This window comes from Quercus robur, chromosome 10 (genome assembly GCF_932294415.1).
Source record: "Quercus robur chromosome 10, dhQueRobu3.1, whole genome shotgun sequence".
Taxonomy (NCBI): domain Eukaryota; kingdom Viridiplantae; phylum Streptophyta; class Magnoliopsida; order Fagales; family Fagaceae; genus Quercus; species Quercus robur.
Window position 1 is genome coordinate 13,227,539 of NC_065543.1, and position 7,250 is coordinate 13,234,788.

Below are 7,250 nucleotides of genomic sequence, written 5' to 3' on the forward strand. Positions count from 1 at the left end.
GCTTAAAAAGTTCATGGCCTCTTTAAATCTATCATCATCAAGACATCCAAACTTTGTAACAGGACAAAGTAGTTGGATTAGGGATCCAACCACAAAAGGCTCCAAGTCAGGCCCTCTGATTGCCAGATAGTTTCCTTCAGACAAAGTGCAGTTCGGTCAAGTTTGGAAATAGTAAAGAGATGTGGTTGAAAGAAACAATTTATGAAACGGTGACTGAAAATGTTAACAGAAAGTCATCCATTCTCACAAATATTAAAGGGGAAACCCAAAAACTTACCAAATTTCTGCTTCTGCCTCATTTATTACTATTTTTGGTAATATTAACCTTTAATGAGGTTTTGAATCTATAAAATACAGCAGTTAAATATTGTGAATTGTAAAATTAACCGATAGACATCATTATTTCATAAACTTGATAGAACAGAGACAAGAAAAGTCTTGTCTAGAGGATAACTCAGAAAATTTCCATAGGCATAGCTAACACTGAAGTAATCTCACATCTATTTTCTAATTTGTTTTATCCCAATCTTATAAAGAAACTATTTAAAAGCACGGAAGCAAAAAAAAAAAAAAAAGTAATGTTTTATCCAAAAGTACCACTAAAAGAGAAAACTAACTATTACCAGTAATAGAGCCAGAAAATCTAATCACATTCCACTAGATGAAATCCAAATAGATAACTCCCCTTATATAGTCTTCATCAACTTTTGTTTTTTTTTTCTTCTCCATTATCTAAATTTATCAAACTTGTAAACTTTTTTCTTAACAGTAAATGTTCATTTTATTTGTGACGATATACGAGATATTATTCTAAGTTAAAATCTCCACATCAACAGCCAAACATTCCAAGATGAAAACTAATATCACCAGCAGCAGATTCTATAAACATCTAAACAGTCCCTTTACTAGGTAAAATCTCATACAAGCCTCTGCAAAAAATACATTATCGAGAAACAAATTCAACGCAGAGAAAAAATATTCCAAACATTCCATTAATCCAGTTTGCAGCATAAACTATTTATGTAGGCATAAAATTCAAAATAGGTATTAACTTCTGCACAAAAAAACCAATGAATCTTAAATCAACTATAGATCTTTAACCGACTAATCGAGATTGGCCACATGTATTCTTCTTCACCATTATATCCTATATAATTGGGTTAATCGACTGTAATGTCGATTTTCATTAACCAACAACGAAAATCGACAATACGGTCGATAAACCCAACCATATAATGAAATTGACATGGAATTTTTTTATCAGCACTATCATTATCTCGAGTCGAAACTGAACATAGACGCCGCATACCTTCACCGGCTTCTCTTTCTCTACAAACCCACTCAAAATGAACCACATAATAAAACAACAAAAACACAGAAATTTATACGTGCACATGGTGTACAAGATATAAAAGGGGAAAAATAAATAAAGAAATACCGAGCAAAGAATCAGAATCATCGTCTTCGTTGACAATCGATGGCTTCGCTCCTCCTACTTCTACACAGTAAAGTAATCAACATTTACTCTAAGGCATTTCAAAAATATTTATGGAAAAAAGAAGTAAGGAGAGAGAAAGAGAGGAGTATCGAGTGATGGAGAATCGAAATCGGCTATCACTGAGAATTGGGGAATACCATCGTCGTCTACGAGAGACACGATATTCAATAATTAGGGTAAATTTTGAATAATTTCTTAGAGAGAGAGAGAGAAAGATATGAGGGAGTGAGTACCGAAAGAGTGCTTGGAGGAGCGGAGAGGTCTTGGAGAAGACGGTAATGGCGATCGTTGAGGCTCTGTGTTGTCTGCCCCTTCTATCCGCCATTTTTGAAAGCAGAGAAGAGAGGGAAGGAATATAAATAGCAAACTATATGTCTTTTGAAAATGGACTTGACTAGTGTTGCTTTTATACTCAAGCTAAAAACTAATAAGCTTGCTAAGAATACTTGTACCTTTAAAAAACTTGTACCTTGAAAATATTTTTTGATGCTAAGAATACTTGTACCTTTATTAAACTAGTACCTTGATAAAATTTGAAAAAGTGAAAAAAGTGGGAGAAAAAGAAGTAAAAAAAAAAAACGTACATTAAAGCTAAAAACTAATAAGCTTTTCTAGTTTCTATACTTTACCAAAAAAAACTAAAAGCTAAATGATGTACAGTAATTTTTTTTATACTTCACGAAAAAACAAAAAAAGATAGTGCGTACTTAAAAGAATCTGCTATATTTTTCATTCACAAAAATATCTAAAGGTGTGATGATATTTATATTAAAAAAATATTCCACCCATAAATGCATAAATCTCATCATACTTCTAAATATTTTTGTAATTAGAAAATGTAGCAATTTCAAATAGTGATGAATGAAAATTATTAAACTTTACAAAATAAAAAATAAAAAGTAAAAGTGTCGTTGAACAAGTGCTATCTTTTTTTGTTTTTGGGTAAAGTGTAGAAAATTAATAAATCATTTAAAATGATTTGTGTATCCAAATTTTTATTCGCACCTCGTTCCTTTATTAGTTATTAATTTTTTTAGAAAACTAATTCTGATTTTTTTTATAGGAGTTATCAACTTACTTCTAACCCTAAAAGTTTTAAAAAGAAAAACTTAAATTTTGGAGATTTAGCAATTACCTTTAGAATAAATAAATAAAAAGTGTTCGAAACATTTTTGATGTAATAGTAAATTAGTAACAATCAACAAATAGTAAGTAGATGTGGTAGTAAATTAGTAATTATCAAAAAATAGTAAATTGAATCCCACGTAGAATTACACAAATGATAAATATAGTTTTTCTTACAAAATAAATCTTTAACAACAATTTCTTAGATAACAATCATTTCATGTGAGACTTGAATTAGGGACAGATCTAGGTAGGGGCCCAAGGGAGCTTGGGCCCCCCTGGGTCCAAATTTTATTTTTTTATTATATATTTTATTTTTGTAGTTGGACCCTTTTCCAAAACTTTAGGTTTCCCTTCTCTCTAATCAATCTAGTTGGTCTAACCCAAATAGAAACTATTCAACCCAAAAAATTAACAAAAACAATAAAATCATTCACAATGGTGATTGTACTTTAGGCTGTGTTTGGTTTGTGTAAAAGCATTTCCGAAAAATATTCCATTTTCCGGAAATGCTATTTTCCGGAAAGGAAAATATTTTCATGTGTTTGGTTATATTTCAAAAAAATTTCCGAAAAATATTTTCTGGTGTTTGGAAAAGAAGAAGGAAAAGACAAATCCAGAAAAACACGGACAAAACCCAGAAAAAAAATCATCAACGATCGACGCTCGACTGGGTTCGACAGCGCAGTGCTTCGCGAGCTCCAGTCCGACGACCACGCCGTCGATCGTGATCCGAGATCGCGATCGACGACGCGATCTCTCGAAGCGTCGCGGTGCTTCATGAGATTGCGATCAACGGCGCGATCTTGCAAAGCGTCGATCACGATCTCGCAAAGCACAGCGCCGATCAGCGCGGACTGAAGCTCGCGAGATCGGCGCAGACTGGAGCTCGAGGTTCGCCGACGATCGTCGAACTGGACTGAAGCTCAGTCTTCTTCCTCTCGCGCGCTCTCTCTCTCTCTCTCTCTCTCTCTCTCCGGAAATACTTTGAAGTGAAAATGAAAGTGTAAAATGATTTCCGTAGTCAAACCCATTTTTTTTCAGTCAACGAAAATCAATTTCCGGAAAATTCTATTTTCCGGACCAACCAAACACCCCCATTTCCGGAAGTGATTTTCACCCAAAACAAACACACCCTTAGCCAAAAAAAAAAACTATTTTACCACCAAATAATAAAAAAAATCACATGTTATAGGAGAAACTAAAACTAAATTTTTTGCAACAACAGTAAACTAGTATAAATAACAGTTAACTGTAAGAAGTTGTTAAAAATAAAGTACAATATTTTATTAAAATTATATTTCTTCCTTCAATTAAAAAACTCAAATTCTCTCTATTTCTTTAGTATTTTAATGAGTTGTTTATATTATTTTAAATGAAGTGATAAAAAAAATATATATATATATATATATATATATTTTTGATATTGGGTGTATTGTAAAATATGATGGTAAAATAGATAAAGTAGCTTTTTGAGGTGTTAAAAGCAAAAAATTTTAGTATCACCATTGTGAATGCTTTAACTTCAACAAAAAAAAAAAAAAAAAAAAAAAAAAAAAAAAAAAATCCTAGCGAGCCTAGTAGTAAAAAAACACAATATTTTGTTTTTGTTTTTGTCTTTGTTGGCAGATGATTGCTTCTTAATGTATTTAGAAATAATGATTTTGTGTATTTATAATTTTTTAATACTATATGGATGTCTATTTGAAGTTTTTTTTTTTTTTTTTTTTTTTTTCCTTCATATTCCGGCCTCCACTAGCTTAATATTCTAGGTTCGTCCCTAGCTTGATGAGAGTTGGTGTTTGAAGGGGGAAAAAAAAGGAAAAGATGGAAACACTTTGATGAGAGTTTGTGTTTGAATTCCTTTTTTTTTTTTTTAAGGGAAAAAAAAAAAAAAAAGAGTTTGTGTTTGGATGAAATGTTTGAAAAATCGACACCAAAAAAAAAAAAAAAACAAAAAGGAGGAAAAAAAATAAGAGGAAAAGATAAACAGGGTGCAAAGGATTCTTTCTTTTCTTTTCTTTTTTTTTTTTTTTTTTTTTTGCTAAAGGTGCAAAGGATTCTAGGGATATGAAAGAATCATAACAAAAATTATATAACATTGAATGGATGAATTCCTTAAAATTATTTAAAAGAATCGTAGCAAGGTTAAACACGTGGATATATATGAAATTGAAAACTAAGTTTACTTGAGAAAGCACAGATAATAATAATAATACCAACTAAATTCACAGAGAGAGAAAACCCATATATATGAAATTGAAAATTAAGTTTACTTAAGAAACACATAGGTGAAATTAAAAACATGTTGGTGCAAAGGATTGTTTGGAAACACGTTGGTGAGAGTTTGTCTTTGAGGCACAATGATATCCAAGTCAACCACAAATAATGAACAATCTTCAAACACCATTGAATTCCTATAAAAATCTCATTCACTCGTAGGTAAGTACTCCTCAAACTTTGAATCCTTGGTAGCCATGACAAGTAAGAACTCAAACAAAAGTCAATGATGAAAAAAAGAGAAGAAAAGTAAAAGAAAAACTTGCAATTTAGATTAGAGAAGCAAAAGATGGCATTTGAAAAGCCATTGGAATTGTGTAGAAGAAATAATAGGATATAGAATTCAATATACATTTTGAAAAAGAATGAGAGATAGACGTTATTAGGTTGTAAATTGAAGAAACATATGTGAGTTTTGGGTTGCTAAAGTAGAGGAATTTTATTTTATGTATTTATCTTCGTTAGTCGAAAACTTGTACGTAAATAGGATGGAGGTATTTTATAACCATGGAGATGAGGAACTTAAATAGGGGAAGCCCTTTATATGGTAGTATAGATAAAAATCCTATTCACTCATGGATAAGTACACCTCAAACTCTAAATCTCTGGAAGCCATGGCAAGAAAGAAATCAAGCAAAAGTCAATGATAAAAAAAAAATTCAAAAAAAAGAAAAAAAAAAACAAAAACTAGCAATTTAGATTACAAAGGTTGAAGATAGAACCTGAAAAGCCGTGGAAATTGTGTAAATTATTTTGCTAAATTGTTAAAGATAAAAGAATAGGATATAGAGTTGAAACTGAATCTGCCCAATTTGAAAAAGAATGAGAGATAGACGTTATTAGGTTGTAAATTGGCAAAACAACACAAGTTTATGGCTGCTAAAGTATAGGGGTTTTGAATTTTGTATCTTTGGTGGATGTGTACTTGGAGTGTAGTGGGGGGCTTTATTGCTAATTTTCTACTACTATTGTGTTTGGATGCAGATGAAAAAAAATAAATAAAAAATAAAACTCTTATCATTTATATTTGGAAATAGGGATGGAAAGAGAAAATAAAATAGGAAATTATTTGTTTGTTTAGACCCCTTGAAAAACCGATTAGTTTAACCTAATGAATTAGCCAAGTAGTTACTTAGATTAATTATTCAGATCTAGGTTAAACTCATTCAATCATATTATCTAGTGCGGAAAAGTAAGGAAGACAGTAATATAATAATTTAGGAAAACTAATAAAACCAACCGTTTCAAGGTGAAAAATCTAGAGAAGATTTAATCTAAATATACTAAAGCTAAACAAATCATAGAATGGAAGCTTACAATATATTTAAACCTTAAAAACTAAAGCTACCTCAAGTAGAACTTACTAACACGACCACATGCAACTTCAGGTCCACAGGCTTTTCTATCTTGGATTTGTAGACCACAAACTCCCACGTTTGTGACTTTGAGATCCCACTAAAAGGTTTCAGATCACCATTAATTGTTGATCTTGTAGCAGCAACTTTAGATATATCAGTTCTAATGATATGAGAATGATTTCCAGTAGTGACTTTGAAAGGAAAAGGCATAGTATCTTTTAAATCTCACAAGAGAAACTCCAAAGTCTTCACAAAATGTGTCTTAGCATTTCCTTTAAATACTATATGAAATAGATCTGAAACTCTAGAGTTGTTGGGCTTTAATTAAATTCTGCAAAACCCGTCTTTCGATCGGTTGAACCTGTTCTCTCAATTGATCAAACCTAGCATGTTTCGAATTCTTGAACCTACAGCTTTCTAATTCTTGTATTCCGATAGACCAAAAACAAATTGACCCCTTGTGATAAATTAACCAATTAATTTAACCAAGTGAATTAATTAAGTTAATTAACATGCAAATGCGTGGTAGCACAAACAAATCACTAATAAACTAATTATGCAGTAGAAAATAAATAATACGGTGATTTGTTTACGAATGGGAAAACTTAACGGCAAAAACCCCACCGGGTGATTTTCAGGTCACGACTCCTATAACTCTATTATTATCACAACCAGCGATTACAAGTAAAAGAATCCTAAGTACCTTACTAACCTACAGTTGAACCCTTACTCCAATACCCAATTGAACTTGTTCTGTAGTGACAATTTCCCCTTTTGATGCACGACTCTCAAGTACGTGACTAATCAATTGTGTGGATCCCAGTACGCGACTTCAATTATCAACTAAGAAGGTTGTTGGCTGCAAAGTTCTTTAGTTCATCCACACAATGAAGATCAAGAAGATGCTTGGTCACAAAACCCTACGGTGCACATACACAACAACTTCTTCAAGAGAAAGAGATGAACTAAGGCAAGAACTTCGTCTCCGG

The 7,250-nt window shown here is 31.7% G+C and overlaps 1 long non-coding RNA gene across 1 annotated transcript; it reads right to left on the minus strand.

Annotated features, from left to right (window-relative positions):
- On the minus strand, positions 1 to 1,867 carry LOC126703465 (uncharacterized). The gene is made up of 3 exons (XR_007648089.1): positions 1,732 to 1,867; positions 1,439 to 1,644; positions 1 to 134 (listed from the first exon to the last, which is right to left on the minus strand). It is a non-coding gene; the product is annotated as an uncharacterized LOC126703465 (long non-coding RNA).
- Positions 1,868 to 7,250: the final 5,383 nt, after the last annotated feature.